A 26,864-nucleotide genomic window follows, 5' to 3' on the forward strand; every position below is an offset into this window, starting at 1 on the left:
GCGTGCATAATGTGCGCGCGCCAGGTGTTAAGAGCGCTTGTTGCTCCGCGCGCTGATGCGCTTGTCCTGTTGACATTTCCGATTGCCTTCCTACAGTTGCTTAATAAAAGCGGGCTTTCCACACAAAAAAACGTACAATTGTCATTAGTATGAGAAAAAAATGGGATTTTAACTGTCGGGCTCGGGTCGGGCTCGAACATAAATATCTTTATGCCTGTCGGGCTCGGGTCGGGTTCGGTTACTGCTCTGTCGGACGCGGGCCGGGCTCGGACTGAAAAATTTGGCCCGATCCGCACTCTAGTGTGAGTCTTTCTGCTCCCCTCCAAACACACACAGAAAAGGGGGGGGCTGTCTGTGTGTGTGCCCTCCCTCCCTCCCTCCCTCCCCACACACACACACACACACACACACACACAGAGAATGGCAGGGGGAACTCTGTCAGAGAGAGACAAAACCACATTCAAACCAAAATATCTGACTTCCTGTTGGTCGGAGCTAATGACTGTAAATGAGAAAGTTGTCCGGATCGATAAGCACAATATACAGACCGAGTTTTGTGACTGTAGGTAAAAATAACCCACCCACTTTAGTCAAAAGTATCTTAAAAGTAACACACTTCCTGCTGCCAGTTGGTGGCGCTATAACTTTGACTCACAATAGTCACATCCATGTGATCGCCCTCTTACAACAAACGCACTGCTGAAGTTTCATCAAGATCAATAAATGTATGAAGACGTTATAACACATTGTGTTTTTCTTTTCTCGCCATAACTTCGTTTCCTCGCCACGGCCAAACCGTTCGAGATATCAAAAATCCGTCCGCAATTTAGCGTCCTCAATGTCTTGACTTCATGCTGACCGAGTTTGGTGGCGATAGGATAATTTTTCTTGGAGGAGTATATCAAATTCCAGGGGCTTGCATTTTCATACAGCCCATAATAGCCGACTTCCTGTTGGACTGGCGTAAAACTTAGAGCACGAAAATTGTTCGGCCCGATTAAATCTATATGTGTACCGAGTTTCATATTATTACATGCAAACGTGTTTGATATATGGACCAAGTTTTTCGGACCACGTTCAAGGGGGCGCTGTTGAGCTCCCCTGCCACGCCCGGGTACCAGCTTCCGCCCAGCCCTGATGGCCGCAGGTTCTGACCTGTGTGCAAAGTTTCAAGAGTTTTCGAGCACGTTAAGGGCCCCAAAAGTGCCCGAGAAGTCCCACACAGCAGAGAAAGGGTTAAAATAAAGCCCCCCCTCCTCTCTCACACACACAGACACTGAGAGAGACTGGCAAAATTCCCATCAAATCACATTCAAACCAAAATATCTGACTTCCTGTTGGTCGGAGCTAATGACTGTAAATTAGAAAGTTGTCCGGCTCGGGGAGATAAATATAAATACCGATTTTTGTTACTGTAGGTAAAACTAATACCCCATTTTTGACTAAAGGTGGCGCTACTGAGCCCCTCCACCGCGCCCGTTTCTGAAACTTCACACATGCCTAGTACCTAATAAATCTGATATGCATGTTGAGTTTCATGCAATTTGAAGCATGTTAAGAGCCTCAAATGCACCCAAAAAGAATATTAAAGTTTGATGCGTTGCCATGGCAACAGTATTAAAGATATCAATAATCCTTTCACAGGTCTACATCTGTCGTGTGTTTACATTATACAGATGAAGTTTGAAGCAAATCGGGTAAAAATAAGAGGGTGAATTCAAAGCATTTTGAAAGTGACACACTTCCTGCTGCCAGTTGGTGGCGCTATAACTTTGACTCACAATAGTCACATCCATGTGATCGGCCTCTTACAGCGAACACACTGCTGAAGTTTCATCAAGATCAGTTAATGTATGAGGATGTTATAACACACTTCCTGTTTCCAATATTCGCCATAAATTCGTTTCCTCGCCACGGCCAAACCGTTCGAGATATCAAAAATCCCCTCGCAAGTTTTCATCCTCAATGTCTTGACTTCATGCACACCGAGTTTCGTGGTGATTGGTTGAATCGTCTAGGAGGAGTATTTTAAATTCCATTGAATGCGTTTTTCTAACTACCCCAAATAGCCGACTTCCTGTTGGGCTGGGGTAAAAAGTCAGAGCACGAAGGATATATGAACCGATGAGATCTATAAGTGTACCGAGTTTCATATTATTTCATGCAAGCGTGTTTGATTTATGGACCAAGTTTTCGGACCCCGTTCCAGGGGGCGCTGTCGAGCCCTCCTGCCACGCCCGGGTACCAGCTTCAGTCCGGCTCTAATGGCCGCAGGTTCTGACCCGTGTGCAAAGTTTCAAGAGTTTTTGAGTATGTTAAGGGCCCCAAAAGCCCCCAAACCCTTGAAGAACAATAATAATAATAATAAATAATAATCCTTTGGAAAACAATAGGGCCTTCGCCTTTTCAAGGCTTGGGCCCTAACTAGCCCCCCTCCTCACACACACACACACACACACACACACACACACACACACACACAGATGCAGAGGGGCAGAGGGAAAATGCTCCAAACAGTACACATTCAAACCAAAATATCTGACTTCCTGTTGGTCGGAGCTAATGACTGTAAATTAGAAAGTTGTCCGGCTCGGGGAGATAAATATAGATACCGATTTTGGTTACTGTAGGTAAAACTAATACCCCATTTTTGACTAAAGGTGGCGCTACTGAGCCCCTTACCACGCCCGTTTCTGAAACTTCGCACATGTCTATTAGACAATAAATCTGATATGCATGTTGAGTTTCATGCAATTTGAAGTATGTTAAGAGCCTCAAATGCATCCAAAAAGAATATAAAAGTTTAAAGCGTTGCCATGGCGACAGTATTAAAGATATCAATAATCCTTTCACAGGTCTACATCTGTCGTGTGTTTACATTATACAGATGAAGTTTGAAGCAAATCGGGTAAAAATAAGAGGGTGAATTCAAAGCATTTTGAAAGTGACACACTTCCTGCTGCCAGTTGGTGGCGCTATAACTTTGACTCACAATAGTCACATCCATGTGATGGGCCTCTTACAGCGAACACACTGCTGAAGTTTCATCAAGATCAATTAATGTATGAGGATGTTATAACACACTTCCTGTTTCCAATATTCGCCATAAATTCGTTTCCTCGCCACGGCCAAACCGTTCGAGATATCAAAAATCCCCTCGCAATTTTTCATCCTCAATGTCTTGACTTCATGCACACCGAGTTTCGTGGCGATTGGTTGAATCGTCTAGGAGGAGTATTTTAAATTCCATTGAATGCGTTTTTCTAACTACCCCAAATAGCCGACTTCCTGTTGGGCTGGCGTAAAAAGTCAGAGCATGAAGGATATATGAACCGATGAGATCTATAAGTGTACCGAGTTTCATATTATTTCATGCAAGCGTGTTTGATTTATGGACCAAGTTTTCGGACCCCGTTCCAGGGGGCGCTGTCGAGCCCCCCTGCCACGCCCGGGTACCAGCTTCAGTCCGGCTCTAATGGCCGCGGGTTCTGACCAGTGTGCAAAGTTTCAAGAGTTTTTGAGCACGTTAAGGCCCCCAAAAGTGCCCGAATAGTCGTAAGAAAAATAATAATAAATATAAATAAATATAGCTGCAAGCAGCGATTACGGGCCCAAGCCGGTGGCACCGCCACCCCGGTGCCTTTAGTTGCACTAAAGGCACCAAGGTGGCGGTGCCACCGGCTTGGGCCCGTAATCGCTGCTTGCAGCTATATTTATTTATATATATATATATATATATATATATATATATATATATATAAAAACCGCCACCCCGGTGCCTTTAGGGTTCCTGTACACGACGGGCAATAACGTAACTCCGCTTTGATTGTCGAGAAGAAGTCTGCTTTAGAGCTTGCATCAGTGTGGGTTCTGCAAAAGTGCGCATCGAGGGCACATATCAACCACAAAGTATGCGTGAGCACCCTTCTGAAACCTAAAATGAAAAATTAGACACCCTACAGTCTCATGGACTTTACGGGCACATGAAATCAGCAGCCATTGTAAGTACACAACACCGAAAATTCCTATGAAGTGTGGTATATATATTCATTGAAATTACTGTACTTTAAAACACTTGTTTAAAAGAAAAAACACATGTATACATAGTATAAAACACCAGATGGCACAATATACCTATTTTTAATAGAGTCTTTCTGCCCCCCTCCCCACACACACAGACAGGGGGGGCTGTCTGTGTGTGTGCCCTCCCTCCCCTCCCCACACAGACACACACACACACACACACACACACACACACACTGGCAGGGGGAACTCTGTCAGAGAGAGGCAGAGAGAGACAAAACCACATTCAAACCAAAATATCTGACTTCCTGTTGGTCGGAGCTAATGACTGTAAATTAGAAAGTTGTCCGGCTCGATGTGCACAATATACATACCAAGTTTTGTGACTGTAGGTAAAACTAACCCCCCCACTTTTGTCAAAAGTAACACACTTCCTGCTGCCAGTTGGTGGCACTATAACTTTGACTCACATTAGTTACATCTATGTGATCGGCCTCTTACAAAAAACACACTGCTGAAGTTTCATCAAGATCAATTAATGTATGAAGACGTTATAACACATCGTGTTTCTCTTTTCTCGCCATAATTTCGTTTCCTCGCCACGGCCAAACCGTTCGAGATATCAAAAATCCGTGCGCAATTTAGAATCCTCAAAGTCTTGACTTCATGCTGACCGAGTTTGGTTGCGATTGGATGAATTTTCTAGAAAGAGTGTTTCAAATTCCAGGGGCATGCATTTTCATACCACCCACAATAGCCGACTTCCTGTTGGACTGGCGTAAAACTTAGAGTACGAAAGTTGTTCGGCCCGATGAGATCTAAATGTGTACCGAGTTTCATATTATTACATGCAAGCGTGTTTGATATATGGACAAGTGTTCGAATCCCATTCCAGGGGGCGCTGTCGAGCCCCCCTGCCACGCCCGGGTACCAGCTTCAGCCCGGCCCTGATGGCCACAGGTTCTGACCTGTGTGCAAAATTTCAAGAGTTTTCGAGCACGTTAAGGGCCCCAAAAGTGCCCGAGATTTTGCACACAGCAGAGAAAGGGTTAAACTAAACTAGCCCCCCTCCTCACACACACACACACACACAGACGCAGAGGGGCAGAGGGAAAATGCTCCTAAAAGTACACATTCAAACCAAAATATCTGACTTCCTGTTGGTCGGGGCTAATGAGTGTAAATTAGAAAGTTGTCCGGCTCGGGGAGATAAATATAGATACCGATTTTGGTTACTGTAGGTAAAACTAATACCCCATTTTTGACTAAAGGTGGCGCTACTGAGCCCCTTACCACGCCCGTTTCTGAAACTTCGCACATGTCTATTAGACAATAAATGTGATATGCATGTTGAGTTTCATGCAATTTGAAGTATGTTAAGAGCCTCAAATGCATCCAAAAAGAATATAAAAGTTTAAAGCGTTGCCATGGCGACAGTATTAAAGATATCAATAATCCTTTCACAGGTCTACATCTGTCGTGTGTTTACATTATACAGATGAAGTTTGAAGCAAATCGGGTAAAAATAAGAGGGTGAATTCAAAGCATTTTGAAAGTGACACGCTTCCTGCTGCCAGTTGGTGGCGCTATAACTTTGACTCACAATAGTCACATCCATGTGATCGGCCTCTTACAGCAAACACACTGCTGACGTTTCATCAAGATCAGTTAATGTATGCAGAAGTTATAACACACTTCCTGTTTCCAATATTCGCCATAAATTCGTTTCCTCGCCACGGCCAAACCGTTCGAGATATCAAAAATCCCCTCGCAAGTTTTCATCCTCAATGTCTTGACTTCATGCACACCGAGTTTCGTGGCGATTGGTTGAATCGTCTAGGAGGAGTATTTTAAATTCCATTGAATGCGTTTTTCTAACTACCCCAAATAGCCGACTTCCTGTTGGGCTGGGGTAAAAAGTCAGAGCATGAAGGATATATGAACCGATGAGATCTATAAGTGTACCGAGTTTCATATTATTTCATGCAAGCGTGTTTGATTTATGGACCAAGTTTTCGGACCCCGTTCCAGGGGGCGCTGTCGAGCCCCCCTGCCACGCCCGGGTACCAGCTTCAGTCCGGCTCTAATGGCCGCGGGTTCTGACCCGTGTGCAAAGTTTCAAGAGTTTTTGAGCACGTTAAGAGACCCAAAAGTGCCCGAATAGTCGTAAGAAAAATAATAATAAATATAGCTGCAAGCAGCGATTACGGGCCCAAGCCGGTGGCACCGCCACCCTGGTGCCTTTAGTTACACTAAAGGCACCGGGCTGGCGCTGCCACCGGCTTGGGCCCTCCATCGCTGCTTGCAGCTATATTTATTTATATATATATATATATATATATATATATATATATATATATATATATATATATATATAAAAAGCCGCCACCCCCGTTGCCTTTCGGGTTCCTGTGCACGACGGGCAATAACGTAACCCCGCTTTGACTGTCGAGAAGAAGTCTGCTTTAGAGCTTGTATCAGTGTGAGTCTTTCTGCTCCCCTACAAACACACACAGAAAAGGGGGGGGGGGGGGCTGTCTGTGTGTGTGCCCTCCCCCCCCCCCCCCCCCCCCTCCTCCTCCTCCAGTATCTCACTGGACTAACACACACACACACACACACAGAGAGAAAATGGCAGGGGGAACTCTGTCATAGAGAAACAAAATCACATTCAAACCAAAATATCTGACTTCCTGTTGGTCGGAGCTAATGACTGTAAATGAGAAAGATGTCCGGATCGATAAGCACAACATACAGACCGAGTTTTTTGACTGTAGGTAAAAATAACCCCCCCACTTTAGTCAAAAGTATCTTGAAAGTAACACACTTCCTGCTGCCAGTTGGTGGCGCTATAACTTTGACTCACAATAGCCACATCCATGTGATCGCCCTCTTACAACAAACACACTGCTGAAGTTTCATCAAGATCAATAAATGTATGAAGACGTTATAACACATTGTGTTTTTCTTTTCTCGCCATAACTTTGTTTCCTCGCCACGGCCAAACCGTTCGAGATATCAAAAATCCGTCCGCAATTTAGCGTCCTCAATGTCTTTACTTCATGCTGACTGAGTTTGGTGGCGATAGGATAATTTTTCTTGGAGGAGTATATCAAATTCCAGGGGCATGCGTTTTCATACAACCCATAATAGCCGACTTCCTGTTGGACTGGCGTAAAACTTAGAGCACGAAAGTTGTTCGGCCCGATGATATCTAAATGTGTACCGAGTTTCATATTATTACATGCAAACGTGTTTGATATATGGACCAAGTTTTTCGGACCACGTTCAAGGGGGCGCTGTTGAGCTCCCCTGCCACGCCCGGGTACCAGCTTCAGTCCGGCTCTAATGGCCGCAGGTTCTGACCTGTGTGCAAAGTTTCAAGAGTTTTCGAGCACGTTAAGGGCCCCAAAAGTGCCCGAGAAGTCCCACACAGCAGAGAAAGGGTTAAAATAAAGCCCCCCTCCTCTCTCACACACACAGACACTGAGAGAGACTGGGAAAATTCCCATCAAATCACATTCAAACCAAAATATCTGACTTCCTGTTGGTCGGAGCTAATGACTGTAAATTAGAAAGTTGTCCGGCTCGGGGAGATAAATATAAATACCGATTTTTGTTACTGTAGGTAAAACTAATACCCCATTTTTGACTAAAGGTGGCGCTACTGAGCCCCTCCACCGCGCCCGTTTCTGAAACTTCACACATGCCTAGTACCTAATAAATCTGATATGCATGTTGAGTTTCATGCAATTTGAAGCATGTTAAGAGCCTCAAATGCACCCAAAAAGAATATTAAAGTTTGATGCGTTGCCATGGCAACAGTATTTAAGATATCAATAATCCTTTCACAGGTCTACATCTGCCGTGTGTTTACATTATACAGATGAAGTTTGAAGCAAATCGGGTAAAAATAAGAGGGTGATTTCAAAGCATTTTGAAAGTGACACACTTCCTGCTGCCAGTTGGTGGCGCTATAACTTTGACTCACAATAGTCACATCCATGTGATCGGCCTCTTACAACAAACACACTGCTGAAGTTTCATCAAGATCAGTTAATGTATGAGGATGTTATAACACACTTCCTGTTTCCAATATTCGCCATAAATTCGTTTCCTCGCCACGGCCAAACCGTTCGAGATATCAAAAATCCCCTCGCAATTTAGCATCCTCCATGTCTTGACTTCATGCACACCGAGTTTCGTGGTCATCCGATGAATTCTCTAGGACAAGTGTTTCAAATGCCAGAACATGCGTTTCCATCCAGCCCATAATAACCGACTTCCTGTTGGACTGGCGTAAAACTTAGAGCACGAAAGTTGTTCGGCCCGATGAGATCTATATGTGTACCGAGTTTCATATTATTACATGCAAGCGTGTTTGAGATATGGACATGTTTTTGAATCCCATTCCAGGGGGCGCTGGCGAGCCCCCCTGCCACGCCCGGGTCCCAGCTTCAGTCGGGCCCTGATGGCCGCAGGTTCTGACATTTGTGCAAAGTTTCAAGAGTTTTTGAGCACGTTAAGGCCCCCAAAAGTGCCCAAAAGGTAGTAAAATAATAATAATAATAATAATAAATAAATATAGCTGCAAGCAGCGATTACGGGCCCAAGCCGGTGGCACCGCCACCCTGGTGCCTTTAGTTACACTAAAGGCACCGGGCTGGCGCTGCCACCGGCTTGGGCCCTCCATCGCTGCTTGCAGCTATATTTATTTATATATATATATATATATATATATATATATATATATATATATATATATATATATATATAAAAAAGCCGCCACCCACCGTTGTGCCTGTGGTTCCTGTGCACGACGGGCAATAACGTAACCCCGCTTTGACTGTCGAGAAGAAGTCTGCTTTAGAGCTTGTATCAGTGTGAGTCTTTCTGCTCCCCTCCAAACACACACAGAAAAGGGGGGGCTGTCTGTGTGTGTGCCCTCCCTCCCTCCCTCCCCACACACACACACACACACACACACACACAGAGAGAATGGCAGGGGGAACAAATCAGAGAGAGACAAAACCACATTCAAACCAAAATATCTGACTTCCTGTTGGTCGGAGCTAATGACTGTAAATGAGAAAGTTGTCCGGATCGATAAGCACAATATACAGACCGAGTTTTGTGACTGTAGGTAAAAATAACCCACCCACTTTAGTCAAAAGTATCTTGAAAGTAACACACTTCCTGCTGCCAGTTGGTGGCGCTATAACTTTGACTCACAATAGTCACATCCATGTGATCGCCCTCTTACAACAAACACACTGCTGAAGTTTCATCAAGATCAATAAATGTATGAAGACGTTATAACACATTGTGTTTTTCTTTTCTCGCCATAACTTCGTTTCCTCGCCACGGCCAAACCGTTCGAGATATCAAAAATCCGTCCGCAATTTATCGTCCTCAATGTCTTGACTTCATGCTGACCGAGTTTGGTGGCGATAGGATAATTTTTCTTGGACGAGTATATCAAATTCCAGGGGCATGCATTTTCATACAGCCCATAATAGCCGACTTCCTGTTGGACTGGCGTAAAACTTAGAGCACGAAAGTTGTTCGGCCCGATTAAATCTATATGTGTACCGAGTTTCATATTATTACATGCAAACGTGTTTGATATATGGACCAAGTTTTTCGGACCACGTTCAAGGGGGCGCCGTTGAGCTCCCCTGCCACGCCCGGGTACCAGCTTCAGCCCAGCCCTGATGGCCGCAGGTTCTGACCTGTGTGCAAAGTTTCAAGAGTTTTCGAGCACGTTAAGGGCCCCAAAAGTGCCCGAGAAGTCCCACACAGCAGAGAAAGGGTTAAAATAAAGCCCCCCTCCTCTCTCACACACACAGACACTGAGAGAGACTGGCAAAATTCCCATCAAATCACATTCAAACCAAAATATCTGACTTCCTGTTGGTCGGAGCTAATGACTGTAAATTAGAAAGTTGTCCGGCTCGGGGAGATAAATATAGATACCGATTTTTGTTACTGTAGGTAAAACTAATACCCCATTTTTGACTAAAGGTGGCGCTACTGAGCCCCTCCACCGCGCCCGTTTCTGAAACTTCACACATACCTAGTACCTAATAAATCTGATATGCATGTTGAGTTTCATGCAATTTGAAGCATGTTAAGAGCCTCAAATGCACCCAAAAAGAATATAACAGTTTAAAGCGTTGCCATGGCAACAGTATTTAAGATATCAATAATTCTTTCACAGGTCTACATCTGCCGTGTGTTTACATTATACACATAAAGTTTGAAGCAAATCGGGTAAAAATAAGAGGGTGAATTCAAAGCATTTTGAAAGTGACACACTTCCTGCTGCCAGTTGGTGGCGCTATAACTTTGACTCACAATAGTCACATCCATGTGATCGGCCTCTTACAACGAACACACTGCTGAAGTTTCATCAAGATCAATTAATGTATGAGGATGTTATAACACACTTCCTGTTTCCAATATTCGCCATAAATTCGTTTCCTCGCCACGGCCAAACCGTTCGAGATATCAAAAATCCCCTCGCAATTTTTCATCCTCCATGTCTTGACTTCATGCACACCGAGTTTCGTGGTGATTGGTTGAATCGTCTAGGAGGAGTATTTTAAATTCCATTGCATGTGTTTTTTAAACTACGCCAAATAGCCGACTTCCTGTTGGGCTGGGTTAAAAAGTCAGAGCACGAAGGATATATGAACCGATGAGTTCTATAAGTGTACCGAGTTTCATATTATTCCACGCAAGCGTGTTTGATTTATGGACCAAGTTTTCGGACCGCGTTCCAGGGGGCGCTGTCGAGCCCCCCTGCCACGCCCGGGTACCAGCTTCAGTCCGGCTCTAATGGCCGCGGGTTCTGACATTTGTGCAAAGTTTCAAGAGTTTTTGAGCACGTTAAGGCCCCCAAAAGTGCCCAAAAGGTAGTAATATAATAATAAATATAGCTGCAAGCAGCGATTACGGGCCCAAGCCGGTGGCACCGCCACCCTGGTGCCTTTTGTTACACTAAAGGCACCGGGCTGGCGCTGCCACCGGCTTGGGCCCTCCATCGCTGCTTGCAGCTATATTTATTTATATATATATATATATATATATATATATATATATATATATATATATATATATATAAAAAGCCGCCACCCCCGTTGCCTTTCGGGTTCCTGTGCACGACGGGCAATAACGTAACCCCGCTTTGACTGTCGAGAAGAAGTCTGCTTTAGAGCTTGCATCAGTGTGAGTCTTTCTGCTCCCCTCCAAACACACACAGAAAAGGGGGGGGGGCTGTCTGTGTGTGTGCCCTCCCTCCCTCCCCACACACACACACACACACACACACACACACACACAGAGAATGGCAGGGGGAACTCTGTCAGAGAGAGACAAAACCACATTCAAACCAAAATATCTGACTTCCTGTTGGTCGGAGCTAATGACTGTAAATGAGAAAGTTGTCCGGATCGATAAGCACAATTTACATACCGAGTTTTGTGACTGTAGGTAAAAATAACCCACCCACTTTAGTCAAAAGTATCTTGAAAGTAACACACTTCCTGCTGCCAGTTGGTGGCGCTATAACTTTGACTCACAATAGTCACATCCATGTGATCGCCCTCTTACAACAAACACACTGCTGAAGTTTCATCAAGATCAATAAATGTATGAAGACGTTATAACACATTGTGTTTTTCTTTTCTCGCCATAACTTCGTTTCCTCGCCACGGCCAAACCGTTCGAGATATCAAAAATCCGTCCGCAATTTACCGTCCTCAATGTCTTGACTTCATGCTGACCGAGTTTGGTGGCGATAGGATAATTTTTCTTGGACGAGTATATCAAATTCCAGGGGCATGCATTTTCATACAGCCCATAATAGCCGACTTCCTGTTGGACTGGCGTAAAACTTAGAGCACGAAAGTTGTTCGGCCCGATTAAATCTATATGTGTACCGAGTTTCATATTATTACATGCAAACGTGTTTGATATATGGACCAAGTTTTTCGGACCACGTTCAAGGGGGCGCTGTTGAGCTCCCCTGCCACGCCCGGGTACCAGCTTCAGCCCAGCCCTGATGGCCGCAGGTTCTGACCTGTGTGCAAAGTTTCAAGAGTTTTCGAGCACGTTAAGGGCCCCAAAAGTGCCCGAGAAGTCCCACACAGCAGAGAAAGGGTTAAAATAAAGCCCCCCTCCTCTCTCACACACACAGACACTGAGAGAGACTGGCAAAATTCCCATCAAATCACATTCAAACCAAAATATCTGACTTCCTGTTGGTCGGAGCTAATGACTGTAAATTAGAAAGTTGTCCGGCTCGGGGAGATAAATATAGATACCGATTTTTGTTACTGTAGGTAAAACTAATACCCCATTTTTGACTAAAGGTGGCGCTACTGAGCCCCTCCACCGCGCCCGTTTCTGAAACTTCACACATACCTAGTACCTAATAAATCTGATATGCATGTTGAGTTTCATGCAATTTGAAGCATGTTAAGAGCCTCAAATGCACCCAAAAAGAATATAACAGTTTAAAGCGTTGCCATGGCAACAGTATTTAAGATATCAATAATTCTTTCACAGGTCTACATCTGCCGTGTGTTTACATTATACACATAAAGTTTGAAGCAAATCGGGTAAAAATAAGAGGGTGAATTCAAAGCATTTTGAAAGTGACACACTTCCTGCTGCCAGTTGGTGGCGCTATAACTTTGACTCACAATAGTCACATCCATGTGATCGGCCTCTTACAACGAACACACTGCTGAAGTTTCATCAAGATCAATTAATGTATGAGGATGTTATAACACACTTCCTGTTTCCAATATTCGCCATAAATTCGTTTCCTCGCCACGGCCAAACCGTTCGAGATATCAAAAATCCCCTCGCAATTTTTCATCCTCCATGTCTTGACTTCATGCACACCGAGTTTCGTGGTGATTGGTTGAATCGTCTAGGAGGAGTATTTTAAATTCCATTGCATGTGTTTTTTAAACTACGCCAAATAGCCGACTTCCTGTTGGGCTGGGGTAAAAAGTCAGAGCACGAAGGATATATGAACCGATGAGATCTATAAGTGTACCGAGTTTCATATTATTACACGCAAGCGTGTTTGATTTATGGACCAAGTTTTCGGACCGCGTTCCAGGGGGCGCTGTCGAGCCCCCCTGCCACGCCCGGGTCCCAGCTTCAGTCCGGCTCTAATGGCCGCGGGTTCTGACATTTGTGCAAAGTTTCAAGAGTTTTTGAGCACGTTAAGGCCCCCAAAAGTGCCCAAAAGGTAGTAATATAATAATAATAAATAATAAATAATAAATAATAAAGAAGAATAATCCGAAGGAAAACAATAGGGCCTTCGCCTTTTCAAGGCTTGGGCCCTAATAAATAATAATAAAGAAGAATAATCCGAAGGAAAACAATAGGGCCTTCGCCTTTTCAAGGCTTGGGCCCTAATAATCCGAAGAAAAACAATAGGGCCTTCGCCTTTTCAAGGCTTGGGCCCTAATAATAATAATAATAATAAAGAAGAAGAATAATAAATAAATATATATATATATATAAAAAGCCGCCACCCCGTTGCCTTTCGGGTTCCTGTGCACGACGGGCAATAACGTAACCCCGCTTTGACTGTCGAGAAGAAGTCTGCTTTAGAGCTTGCATCAGTGTGAGTCTTTCTGCTCCCCTCCAAACACACACAGAAAAGGTGGGGGGCTGTCTGTGTGTGTGCCCTCCCTCCCTCCCCCCCCACACACACACACACACACACACACACACACAGAGAATGGCAGGGGGAACTCTGTCAGAGAGAGACAAAACCACATTCAAACCAAAATATCTGACTTCCTGTTGGTCGGAGCTAATGACTGTAAATGAGAAAGTTGTCCGGATCGATAAGCACAATTTACATACCGAGTTTTGTGACTGTAGGTAAAAATAACCCACCCACTTTAGTCAAAAGTATCTTGAAAGTAACACACTTCCTGCTGCCAGTTGGTGGCGCTATAACTTTGACTCACAATAGTCACATCCATGTGATCGCCCTCTTACAACAAACACACTGCTGAAGTTTCATCAAGATCAATAAATGTATGAAGACGTTATAACACATTGTGTTTTTCTTTTCTCGCCATAACTTCATTTCCTCGCCACGGCCAAACCGTTCGAGATATCAAAAATCCGTCCGCAATTTACCGTCCTCAATGTCTTGACTTCATGCTGACCGAGTTTGGTGGCGATAGGATAATTTTTCTTGGACGAGTATATCAAATTCCAGGGGCATGCATTTTCATACAGCCCATAATAGCCGACTTCCTGTTGGACTGGCGTAAAACTTAGAGCACGAAAGTTGTTCGGCCCGATTAAATCTATATGTGTACCGAGTTTCATATTATTACATGCAAACGTGTTTGATATATGGACCAAGTTTTTCGGACCACGTTCAAGGGGGCGCTGTTGAGCTCCCCTGCCACGCCCGGGTACCAGCTTCAGCCCAGCCCTGATGGCCGCAGGTTCTGACCTGTGTGCAAAGTTTCAAGAGTTTTCGAGCACGTTAAGGGCCCCAAAAGTGCCCGAGAAGTCCCACACAGCAGAGAAAGGGTTAAAATAAAGCCCCCCTCCTCTCTCACACACACAGACACTGAGAGAGACTGGCAAAATTCCCATCAAATCACATTCAAACCAAAATATCTGACTTCCTGTTGGTCGGAGCTAATGACTGTAAATTAGAAAGTTGTCCGGCTCGGGGAGATAAATATAGATACCGATTTTTGTTACTGTAGGTAAAACTAATACCCCATTTTTGACTAAAGGTGGCGCTACTGAGCCCCTCCACCGCGCCCGTTTCTGAAACTTCACACATACCTAGTACCTAATAAATCTGATATGCATGTTGAGTTTCATGCAATTTGAAGCATGTTAAGATCCTCAAATGCACCCAAAAAGAATATAACAGTTTAAAGCGTTGCCATGGCAACAGTATTTAAGATATCAATAATTCTTTCACAGGTCTACATCTGCCGTGTGTTTACATTATACACATAAAGTTTGAAGCAAATCGGGTAAAAATAAGAGGGTGAATTCAAAGCATTTTGAAAGTGACACACTTCCTGCTGCCAGTTGGTGGCGCTATAACTTTGACTCACAATAGTCACATCCATGTGATCGGCCTCTTACAACAAACACACTGCTGAAGTTTCATCAAGATCAATTAATGTATGAGGATGTTATAACACACTTCCTGTTTCCAATATTCGCCATAAATTCGTTTCCTCGCCACGGCCAAACCGTTCGAGATATCAAAAATCCCCTCGCAATTTTTCATCCTCCATGTCTTGACTTCATGCACACCGAGTTTCGTGGTGATTGGTTGAATCGTCTAGGAGGAGTATTTTAAATTCCATTGCATGTGTTTTTTAAACTACGCCAAATAGCCGACTTCCTGTTGGGCTGGGGTAAAAAGTCAGAGCACGAAGGATATATGAACCGATGAGATCTATAAGTGTACCGAGTTTCATATTATTACACGCAAGCGTGTTTGATTTATGGACCAAGTTTTCGGACCGCGTTCCAGGGGGCGCTGTCGAGCCCCCCTGCCACGCCCGGGTCCCAGCTTCAGTCCGGCTCTAATGGCCGCGGGTTCTGACATTTGTGCAAAGTTTCAAGAGTTTTTGAGCACGTTAAGGCCCCCAAAAGTGCCCAAAAGGTAGTAATATAATAATAATAAATAATAAAGAAGAATAATCCGAAGGAAAACAATAGGGCCTTCGCCTTTTCAAGGCTTGGGCCCTAATAATCCGGAGGAAAACAATAGGGCCTTCGCCTTTTCAAGGCTTGGGCCCTAATAATCCGGAGGAAAACAATAGGGCCTTCGCCTTTTCAAGGCTTGGGCCCTAAATATATATATATATAAATATAGCTGCAAGCAGCGATTACGGGCCCAAGCCGGTGGCACCGCCACCCTGGTGCCTTTAGTTACACTAAAGGCACCGGGGTGGCGGTGCCCCCGGCTTGGGCCCTCCATCGCTGCTTGCAGCTATATTTATATATATATATATAAAGCCGCCACCCCGTTGCCTTTCGGGTTCCTGTGCACGACGGGCAATAACGTAACCCGCTTTGACTGTCGAGAGGGCAATATAGCCCTATGTATCACTCGATTTTATTTAACCAAATGTTTACTAATACTATATTATATTTCATCGTTTTCATGTCTTGCCCTCAAACATATCTGTTTAATCTGCTTATTTTTAAGTTACACATAATACATTGATTGAAAAAGAAACTCAAACTTTTTGTTTATGGTAATATTATTTGATACAGAAAGAAATAAGTGAGACTGTGGGAGTGAGGGGAGGGTAATGACAGCCAAAGGGAGACAGAGACAGATAACTTTTGAAACTAAAAAAATATCTGACTTTCTGTTGGTCGGAGCTAATGACTGTAAATCAGAAAGTTGTCCGGATCGATAAGCACAATATACATACCAAGTATTGTGACTGTAGGTAAAACTAACCCCCCCACTTTTGTCAAAAGTAACACACTTCCTGCTGCCAGTTGGTGGCACTATAACTTTGACTCACATTAGTTACATCCATGTGATCGCTCTCTTACAACAAACACGCTACTGAAGTTTCATCAAGATCAATTAATGTATGAAGACGTTATAACACATCGTGTTTCTCTTTTCTCGCCATAATTTCGTTTCCTCGCCACGGCCAAACCGTTCGAGATATCAAAAATCCGTGCGCAATTTAGTATCCTCAATGTCTTGACTTCATGCTGACCGAGTTTGGTTGCGATTGGATGAATTTTCTAGAAAGAGTGTTTCAAATTCCAGGGGCATGCGTTTTCATACCACCCACAATAGCCGACTTCCTGTTGGACTGGCGTAAAACTTAGAGCACGAAAGTTGTTCGGCCCGATGAGATCTAAATGTGTACCGAGTTTCATATTATTACATGCAAGCGTGTTTGATATATGGACAAGTGTTCGAATCCCATTCCAGGGGGCGCTGTCGAATCCCCCTGCCACGCCCGGGTACCAGCTTCAGCCCGGCCCTGATGGCCGCGGGTTCTGACCTGTGTGCAAAATTTCAAGAGTTTTCGAGCACGTTAAGGGCCCCAAAAGTGCCCGAGATTTTGCACACAGCAGAGAAAGGGTTAAACTAAACTAGCCCCCCTCCTCACACACACACACACACACACAGACGCAGAGGGGCAGAGGGAAAATACTCCTAAAAGTACACATTCAAACCAAAATATCTGACTTCCTGTTGGTCGGAGCTAATGACTGTAAATTAGAAAGTTGTCCGGCTCGGGGAGATAAATATAGATACCGATTTTGGTTACTGTAGGTAAAACTAATACCCCATTTTTGACTAAAGGTGGCGCTACTGAGCCCCTTACCACGCCCGTTTCTGAAACTTCGCACATGTCTATTAGACAATAAATGTGATATGCATGTTGAGTTTCATGCAATTTGAAGTACGTTAAGAGCCTCAAATGCATCCAAAAAGAATATAAAAGTTTAAAGCGTTGCCATGGCGACAGTATTAAAGATATCAATAATCCTTTCACAGGTCTACATCTGCCGTGTGTTTACATTATACAGATGAAGTTTGAAGCAAATCGGGTAAAAATAAGAGGGTGAATTCAAAGCATTTTGAAAGAGACACACTTCCTGCTGCCAGTTGGTGGCGCTATAACTTTGACTCACAATAGTCACATCCATGTGATCGGCCTCTTACAGCGAACACACTGCTGACGTTTCATCAAGATCAGTTAATGTATGCAGAAGTTATAACACACTTCCTGTTTCCAATATTCGCCATAAATTTGTTTCCTCGCCACGGCCAAACCGTTCGAGATATCAAAAATCCCCTCGCAATTTGTCATCCTCAATGTCTTGACTTCACGCACACCGAGTTTCGTGGCGATTGGTTGAATCGTCTAGGAGGAGTATTTTAAATTCCATTGAATGCGTTTTTCTAACTACCCCAAATAGCCGACTTCCTGTTGGGCTGGGGTAAAAAGTCAGAGCATGAAGGATATATGAACCGATGAGATCTATAAGTGTACCGAGTTTCATATTATTTCATGCAAGCGTGTTTGATTTATGGACCAAGTTTTCGGACCCCGTTCCAGGGGGCGCTGTCGAGCCCCCCTGCCACGCCCGGGTACCAGCTTCAGTCCGGCTCTAATGGCCGCGGGTTCTGACCCGTGTGCAAAGTTTCAAGAGTTTTTGAGCACGTTAAGAGACCCAAAAGTGCCCGAATAGTCGTAAGAAAAATAATAATAAATATAGCTGCAAGCAGCGATTACGGGCCCAAGGCGGTGGCACCGCCACCCTGGTGCCTTTAGTTTCACTAAAGGCACCGAGGTGGCGGTGCCACCGGCTTGGGCCCTCCATCGCTGCTTGCAGCTATATTTATTTATATATATATATATATATATATATATATATATATATATATATATATATATATATATATATATATATATATAAAAAGCCGCCACCCCGTTGCCTTTCGGGTTCCTGTGCACGACGGGCAATAACGTAACCCCGCTTTGACTGTCGAGAAGAAGTCTGCTTTAGAGCTTGTATCAGTGAGAGTCTTTCTGCTTCCCTCCAAACACACACAGAAAAGGGGGGGGGGGGCTGTCTGTGTGTGTGCCCTCTCTCCCTCCCCTCCCCCCCACTCCACACACACACACACACACACACACACACAGAGAGAATGGCAGGGGGAACTCTGTCAGAGAGAGACAAAACCACATTCAAACCAAAATATCTGACTTCCTGTTGGTCGGAGCTAATGACTGTAAATGAGAAAGTTGTCCGGATCGATAAGCACAATATACAGACCGAGTTTTGTGACTGTAGGTAAAAATAACCCACCCACTTTAGTCAAAAGTATCTTGAAAGTAACACACTTCCTGCTGCCAGTTGGTGGCGCTATAACTTTGACTCACAATAGTCACATCCATGTGATCGCCCTCTTACAACAAACACACTGCTGAAGTTTCATCCAGATCAATTAATGTATGAAGACGTTATAACACATTGTGTTTTTCTTTTCTCGCCATAACTTCATTTCCTCGCCACGGCCAAACCGTTCGAGATATCAAAAATCCGTCCGCAATTTAGCGTCCTCAATGTCTTGACTTCATGCTGACCGAGTTTGGTGGCGATAGGATCATTTTTCTTGGAGGAGTATATCAAATTCCAGGGGCATGCATTTTCATACAGCCCATAATAGCCGACTTCCTGTTGGACTGGTGTAAAACTTAGAGCACGAAAGTTGTTCGGCCCGATTAAATCTATATGTGTACCGAGTTTCATATTATTACATGCAAACGTGTTTGATATATGGACCAAGTTTTTCGGACCACGTTCAAGGGGGCGCTGTTGAGCTCCCCTGCCACGCCCGGGTACCAGCTTCAGCCCCGCCCTGATGGCCGCAGGTTCTGACCTGTGTGCAAAGTTTCAAGAGTTTTCGAGCACGTTAAGGGCCCCAAAAGTGCCCGAGAAGTCCCACACAGCAGAGAAAGGGTTAAAATAAAGCCCCCCTCCTCTCTCACACACACAGACACTGAGAGAGACTGGCAAAATTCCCATCAAATCACATTCAAACCAAAATATCTGACTTCCTGTTGGTCGGAGCTAATGACTGTAAATTAGAAAGTTGTCCGGCTCGGGGAGATAAATATAAATACCGATTTTTGTTACTGTAGGTAAAACTAATACCCCATTTTTGACTAAAGGTGGCGCTACTGAGCCCCTCCACCGCGCCCGTTTCTGAAACTTCACACATGCCTAGTACCTAATAAATCTGATATGCATGTTGAGTTTCATGCAATTTGAAGCATGTTAAGAGCCTCAAATGCACCCAAAAAGAATATAAAAGTTTAAAGTGTTGCCATGGCAACAGTATTTAAGATATCAATAATTCTTTCACAGGTCTACATCTGCCGTGTGTTTACATTATACACATAAAGTTTGAAGCAAATCGGGTAAAAATAAGAGGGTGAATTCAAAGCATTTTGAAAGTGACACACTTCCTGCTGCCAGTTGGTGGCGCTATAACTTTGACTCACAATAGTCACATCCATGTGATCGGCCTCTTACAGCGAACACACTGCTGAAGTTTCATCAAGATCAGTTAATGTATGAGGATGTTATAACACACTTCCTGTTTCCAATATTCGCCATAAATTCGTTTCCTCGCCACGGCCAAACCGTTCGAGATATCAAAAATCCCCTGGCAATTTTTCATCCTCCATGTCTTGACTTCATGCACACCGAGTTTCGTGGTGATTGGTTGAATCGTCTAGGAGGAGTATTTTAAATTCCATTGCATGTGTTTTTTAAACTACGCCAAATAGCCGACTTCCTGTTGGGCTGGGGTAAAAAGTCAGAGCACGAAGGATATATGAACCGATGAGATCTATAAGTGTACCGAGTTTCATATTATTCCACGCAAGCGTGTTTGATTTATGGACCAAGTTTTCGGACCGCGTTCCAGGGGGCGCTGTCGAGCCCTCCTGCCACGCCCGGGTACCAGCTTCAGTCCGGCTCTAATGGCCGCGGGTTCTGACATTTGTGCAAAGTTTCAAGAGTTTTTGAGCACGTTAAGGCCCCCAAAAGTGCCCAAAAGGTAGTAATATAATAATAATAATAAATAAATATAGCTGCAAGCAGCGATTACGGGCCCAAGCCGGTGGCACCGCCACCCTGGTGCCTTTAGTTACACTAAAGGCACCGGGCTGGCGCTGCCACCGGCTTGGGCCCTCCATCGCTGCTTGCAGCTATATTTATTTATATATATATATATATATATATATATATATATATATATATATATATATATATATATAAAAAGCCGCCATCCCGTTGCCTTTCGGGTTCCTGTGCACGACGGGCAATAACGTAACCCCGCTTTGACTGTCGAGAAGAAGTCTGCTTTAGAGCTTGTATCAGTGTGAGTCTTTCTGCTCCCCTCCAAACACACACAGAAAAGGGGGGGGCTGTCTGTATGTGTGCCCTCCCTCCCTCCCCACACACAGAGAGAGACAAACACAGAGACACACACAGAGAGAGACAAAACCACATTCAAACCAAAATATCTGACTTCCTGTTGGTCGGAGCTAATGACTGTAAATGAGAAAGTTGTCCGGATCAATAAGCACAATATAGAGACCGAGTTTTGTGACTGTAGGTAAAAATAACCCACCCACTTTAGTCAAAAGTATCTTGAAAGTAACACACTTCCTGCTGCCAGTTGGTGGCGCTATAACTTTGACTCACAATAGTCACATCCATGTGATCGCCCTCTTACAACAAACACACTGCTGAAGTTTCATCAAGATCAATAAATGTATGAAGACGTTATAACACATTGTGTTTTTCTTTTCTCGCCATAACTTCGTTTCCTCGCCACGGCCAAACCGTTCGAGATATCAAAAATCCATCCGCAATTTAGCATCCTCAATGTCTTGACTTCATGCACACCGAGTTTGGTGGCGATAGGATAATTTTTCTTGGAGGAGTATATCAAATTCCAGGGGCATGCATTTTCATACAGCCCATGATAGCCGACTTCCTGTTGGACTGGCGTAAAACTTAGAGCACGAAAGTTGTTCGGCCCGATGAGATCTATATGTGTACCGAGTTTCATATTATTACATGCAAACGTGTTTGATATATGGACCAAGTTTTTCGGACCACGTTCAAGGGGGCGCTGTTGAGCTCCCCTGCCACGCCCGGGTACCAGCTTCAGCCCAGCCCTGATGGTCGCAGGTTCTGACCTGTGTGCAAAGTTTCAAGAGTTTTCGAGCACGTTAAGGGCCCCAAAAGTGCCCGAGAAGTCCCACACAGCAGAGAAAGGGTTAAAATAAAGCCCCCCTCCTCTCTCACACACACAGACACTGAGAGAGACTGGCAAAATTCCCATCAAATCACATTCAAACCAAAATATCTGACTTCCTGTTGGTCGGAGCTAATGACTTTAAATTAGAAAGTTGTCCGGCTCGGGGAGATAAATATAAATACCGATTTTTGTTACTGTAGGTAAAACTAATACCCCATTTTTGACTAAAGGTGGCGCTACTGAGCCCCTTACCACGCCCGTTTCTGAAACTTCACACATGCCTAGTACCTAATAAATCTGATATGCATGTTGAGTTTCATGCAATTTGAAGCATGTTAAGAGCCTCAAATGCACCCAAAAAGAATATAAAAGTTTAAAGCGTTGCCATGGCAACAGTATTTAAGATATCAATAATTCTTTCACAGGTCTACATCTGCCGTGTGTTTACATTATACACATAAAGTTTGAAGCAAATCGGGTAAAAATAAGAGGGTGAATTCAAAGCATTTCGAAAGTGACACACTTCCTGCTGCCAGTTGGTGGCGCTATAACTTTGACTCACAATAGTCACATCCATGTGATCGGCCTCTTACAGCGAACACACTGCTGAAGTTTCATCAAGATCAATTAATGTATGAGGATGTTATAACACACTTCCTGTTTCCAATATTCGCCATAAATTCGTTTCCTCGCCACGGCCAAACCGTTCGAGATATCAAAAATCCCCTCGCAATTTATCATCCTCCATGTCTTGACTTCATGCACACCGAGTTTCGTGGTGATTGGTTGAATCGTCTAGGAGGAGTATTTTAAATTCCATTGCATGTGTTTTTTAAACTACGCCAAATAGCCGACTTCCTGTTGGGCTGGGGTAAAAAGTCAGAGCACGAAGGATATATGAACCGATGAGATCTATAAGTGTACCGAGTTTCATATTATTACATGCAAGCGTGTTTGATTTATGGACCAAGTTTTCGGACCGCGTTCCAGGGGGCGCTGTCGAGCCCCCCTGCCACGCCCGGGTACCAGCTTCAGTCCGGCTCTAATGGCCGCGGGTTCTGACATTTGTGCAAAGTTTCAAGAGTTTTTGAGCACGTTAAGGCCCCCAAAAGTGCCCAAAAGGTAGTAATATAATAATAATGAAGAACGAGGTGGCGGTGCCACCGGCTTGGGCCCTCCATCGCTGCTTGCAGCTATATTTATATATATATATATATATATATAAAAACCGCCACCCCGGTGCCTTTAGGGTTCCTGTGCACGACGGGCAATAACGTAACTCCGCTTTGACTGTCGAGAAGAAGTCTGCTTTAGAGCTTGCATCAGTGTGGGTTCTGCAAAAGTGCGCATCGAGGGCACATATCAACCACAAAGTATGCGTGAGCACCCTTCTGAAACCTAAAATGAAAAATAAGACACCCTACAGTCTCATGGACTTAACGGCCACATGAAATCAGCAGCCATTGTAAGTACACAACACCGAAAATTCCTATGAAGTGTGGTATATATATTCATTGAAATTACTGTACTTTAAAACACTTGTTTAAAAGAAAAAACACATGTATACATAGTATAAAACACTAGATGGCACAATATACCTAGTTTTAATAGTCTTTCTGCCCCCCTCCCCACACAGACACACACAGGGGGGCTGTCTATGTGTGTGTGTGTGCCCTCCCTCCCCTCCCCACACAGACACACACACACACACACACACACACACACACACACACACACACACACACACACAGAATGGCTGGGGGAACTCTGTCAGAGAGAGGCAGAGAGAGACAAAACCACATTCAAACCAAAATATCTGACTTCCTGTTGGTCGGAGCTAATGACTGTAAATCAGAAAGTTGTCCGGCTCGATGTGCACAATATACATACCAAGTTTTGTGACTGTAGGTAAAACTAACCCCCCCACTTTTGTCAAAAGTAACACTTCCTGCTGCCAGTTGGTGGCGCTATAACTTTGACTCACATTAGTTACATCCATGTGATCACTCTCTTACAACAAACACGCTACTGAAGTTTCATCAAGATCAATTAATGTATGAAGACGTTATAACACATCGTGTTTCTCTTTTCTCGCCATAATTTCGTTTCCTCACCACGGCCAAACTGTTCGAGATATCAAAAATCCGTCAGCAATTTAGTATCCTCAATGTCTTGACGTCATGCTGACCGAGTTTGGTTGCGATTGGATGAATTTTCTAGAAAGAGTGTTTCAAATTCCAGGGGCATGCGTTTTCATACCACCCACAATAGCCGACTTCCTGTTGGGCTGGCGTAAAACTTAGAGCACGAAAGTTGTTCGGCCCGATGAGATCTAAATGTGTACCGAGTTTCATATTATTACATGCAAGCGTGTTTGATATATACGGACAAGTGTTTGAATCCCATTCCAGGGGGCGCTGTCGAGCCCCCCTGCCACGCCCGGGTACCAGCTTCAGCCGCGGGTTCTGACCTGTGTGCAAAATTTCAAGAGTTTTCGAGCACGTTAAGGGCCCTAAAAGTTAGGTATCGGCTCCGATATTGCCATTTTTGCCAGATCGGGTATCGGTCAGACGAGGCCGATCCAAATCCGATATTGTGCGTATACTATTCTGTGCTATTGTTAAGCCCCACAAAAGGCACAAAAACATTATAAAGCACCATAAAGTTGTCGTGCACTATATTATAAGTGTTCGGAAGCCATTATATAGTATAATGTGAGATAGAAATTAATATTTAAGTCATTAAATTCAAGATCACGTTCACTTTTCCCTCCGCTGCGGCTGTCAGTCATTCTCCATTCAGCATCAAGCAGTGCGTCACGTTCGGTTACGAGTCAACACGATGAAAAACTCTCTCCAAGATGATTCAAAGTTACTATAATTATACTTGATCTGTAGATAAAGGGCTATGGTTTTGCATTAAACAACTTTATCTTGCTGGACTTTATTGCTGTACCTTAATCATGTTAACGTTACTTTCTACCGGGTGTCTCTCACAACACTGGAGTAGAGTCAGAGCATTATAATTGTTCTTCACGCGCAGAGTAACTGACATTTAAAACTGTTTAAAGAAAATGCTCTGTTTAAAGAAACTATTGCATAGATGGATAGATACTGTATAATACACTACGCATCAATATGCCTTTCCTTTGTGATTTGAACTTTTCAATGCGGAATCGACGCGCTGCGCGCTGTGACTCGTGTTGCTTCATGCGCATCATTCTGCGCTCGCGATGCGCATAAGCGCTGTGTGCCGCACTGTACTGGAGCCTTTCATATCATAATACAGCGACGCAATGAACGATTATTTCTAGTTCTGTCCTATCTATCATATGTTGCTGCCTCATTAAACCGCTGTGCTATAAATTTAAAACATGTCTCAATTTTATAGTAGGCCTAGGCTATATATAAAATAATTAATCTTTTTGATTTTTGTTATCTTGTTTTTCATGAATGTATTTTACAACAATACAAAGAGCAATGTGTAACGTTTTACCAAATTTAGTGTTACACTTATTGTCTCATATTTGTTCCCCACTAAATGTTTTTTTCATGTTCAGATTTAATACAATTATTGTGCACTTGTGATTTTTTTTTTGGCTAAATTTTACTGCTGAATTATCCACTAATCTAGTTTATAATAGCATTTTTGTCACAGATTATGATCATATTTTTTTTTATTTGTTGTTTTTCTTTATAATGAAGTTGTCTGTATTAAGTAGATTGTGTTTAACACAAAATAGTGACTATCAGTTCAACACACAGAGTTATAGAAATTCTACTTGATTAAAAATAAAAAACTGTGCTGGTATCGGATTGGTATCGGTATCGGTCGATACTCAGAATGTTTGGTATCGGATCGGATCGATTCTGAAAAAATGGTATCGTTGCATCCCTAAAGTGCCCGAGATTTTGCACACAGCAGAGACAGGGTTAAACTAAACTAGCCCCCCTCCTCACACACACACACATACACAGATCCCCCCCTCCCCTCCCCACCCCACACAGACAGACACACACACACAGAATGCCAGAGAGACAGAGAGAGACACAATTCACATTGAAACCACAATATCTGACTTTCTGTTGGTCGGAGCTAATGACTGTAAATTAGAAAGTTGTTTGGCTTGATAAGATCAATACACACGCTGAGTTTTGTAACTGTAGGTAAAACTATAACTAAGTTATAACACACTTTATGCATCCTTTTTTAATCATAAATTCGTTTCCTCGCCACGGCCAAACCGTTCGAGATATCAAAAATCCGTCCGCAATTTAGCATCCTCCATGTCTTGACTTCATGCACACCGAGTTTCGTGGTCATCGGATGAATTCTCTGGGAGAAGTGTTTCAAATGCCAGAACATGCGTTTCCATACAGCCCATAATAGCCGGCTTGCTGTTGGACTGGCGTAAAACTTAGAGCACGAAAGTTGTTCGGCCCGAGGGGATCTATATGTGTACCGAGTTTCATATTATTACATGCAAGCGTGTTTGAGATATGGACATGTTTTTGAATCCCATTCCAGGGGGCGCTGCCGAGCCCCCCTGCCACGCCCGGGTCCCAGCTTCAGCGCGGCTCTAATGGCCGCGGGTTCTGACATTTGTGCAAAGTTTCAAGAGTTTTTGAGCACGATAAGGCCCCCAAAAGTGCCCAAAAGGTAGTAAAATAATAATAATAATAAAGAAGAAGAAGAAGAAGAAGAAGAATAATAAATAATAATCCTAAGAAAAACAATAGGGCCTTCGCCTTTTCAAGGCTTGGGCCCTAATAAATAATAAAGAAGAATAATCCGAAGGAAAACAATAGGGCCTTCGCCTTTTCAAGGCTTGGGCCCTAATAATCCGGAGGAAAACAATAGGGCCTTCGCCTTTTCAAGGCTTGGGCCCTAAATATTGAGAATATATATATATAAAAAAGTTTTCTATTTTAATATAGTTTAAAATATTATTTGCTAAAGCTATATTTAGTGTCACGTGATCTTTCAA

At 43.6% G+C, this 26,864-nt stretch overlaps 1 protein-coding gene across 4 annotated transcripts in view; it reads left to right on the top strand.

Moving 5' to 3' along the window:
* The window catches only part of pde1cb (phosphodiesterase 1C, calmodulin-dependent b), a 141,658-nt gene that overhangs the window by 102,273 nt on the left and 12,521 nt on the right, over nucleotides 1-26,864 (top strand). The window lies entirely within an intron of this gene.

The sequence above is a fragment of the Phoxinus phoxinus genome (genome assembly GCF_949152265.1).
Source record: "Phoxinus phoxinus genome assembly, chromosome: 5".
NCBI lineage: Eukaryota > Metazoa > Chordata > Actinopteri > Cypriniformes > Leuciscidae > Phoxinus > Phoxinus phoxinus.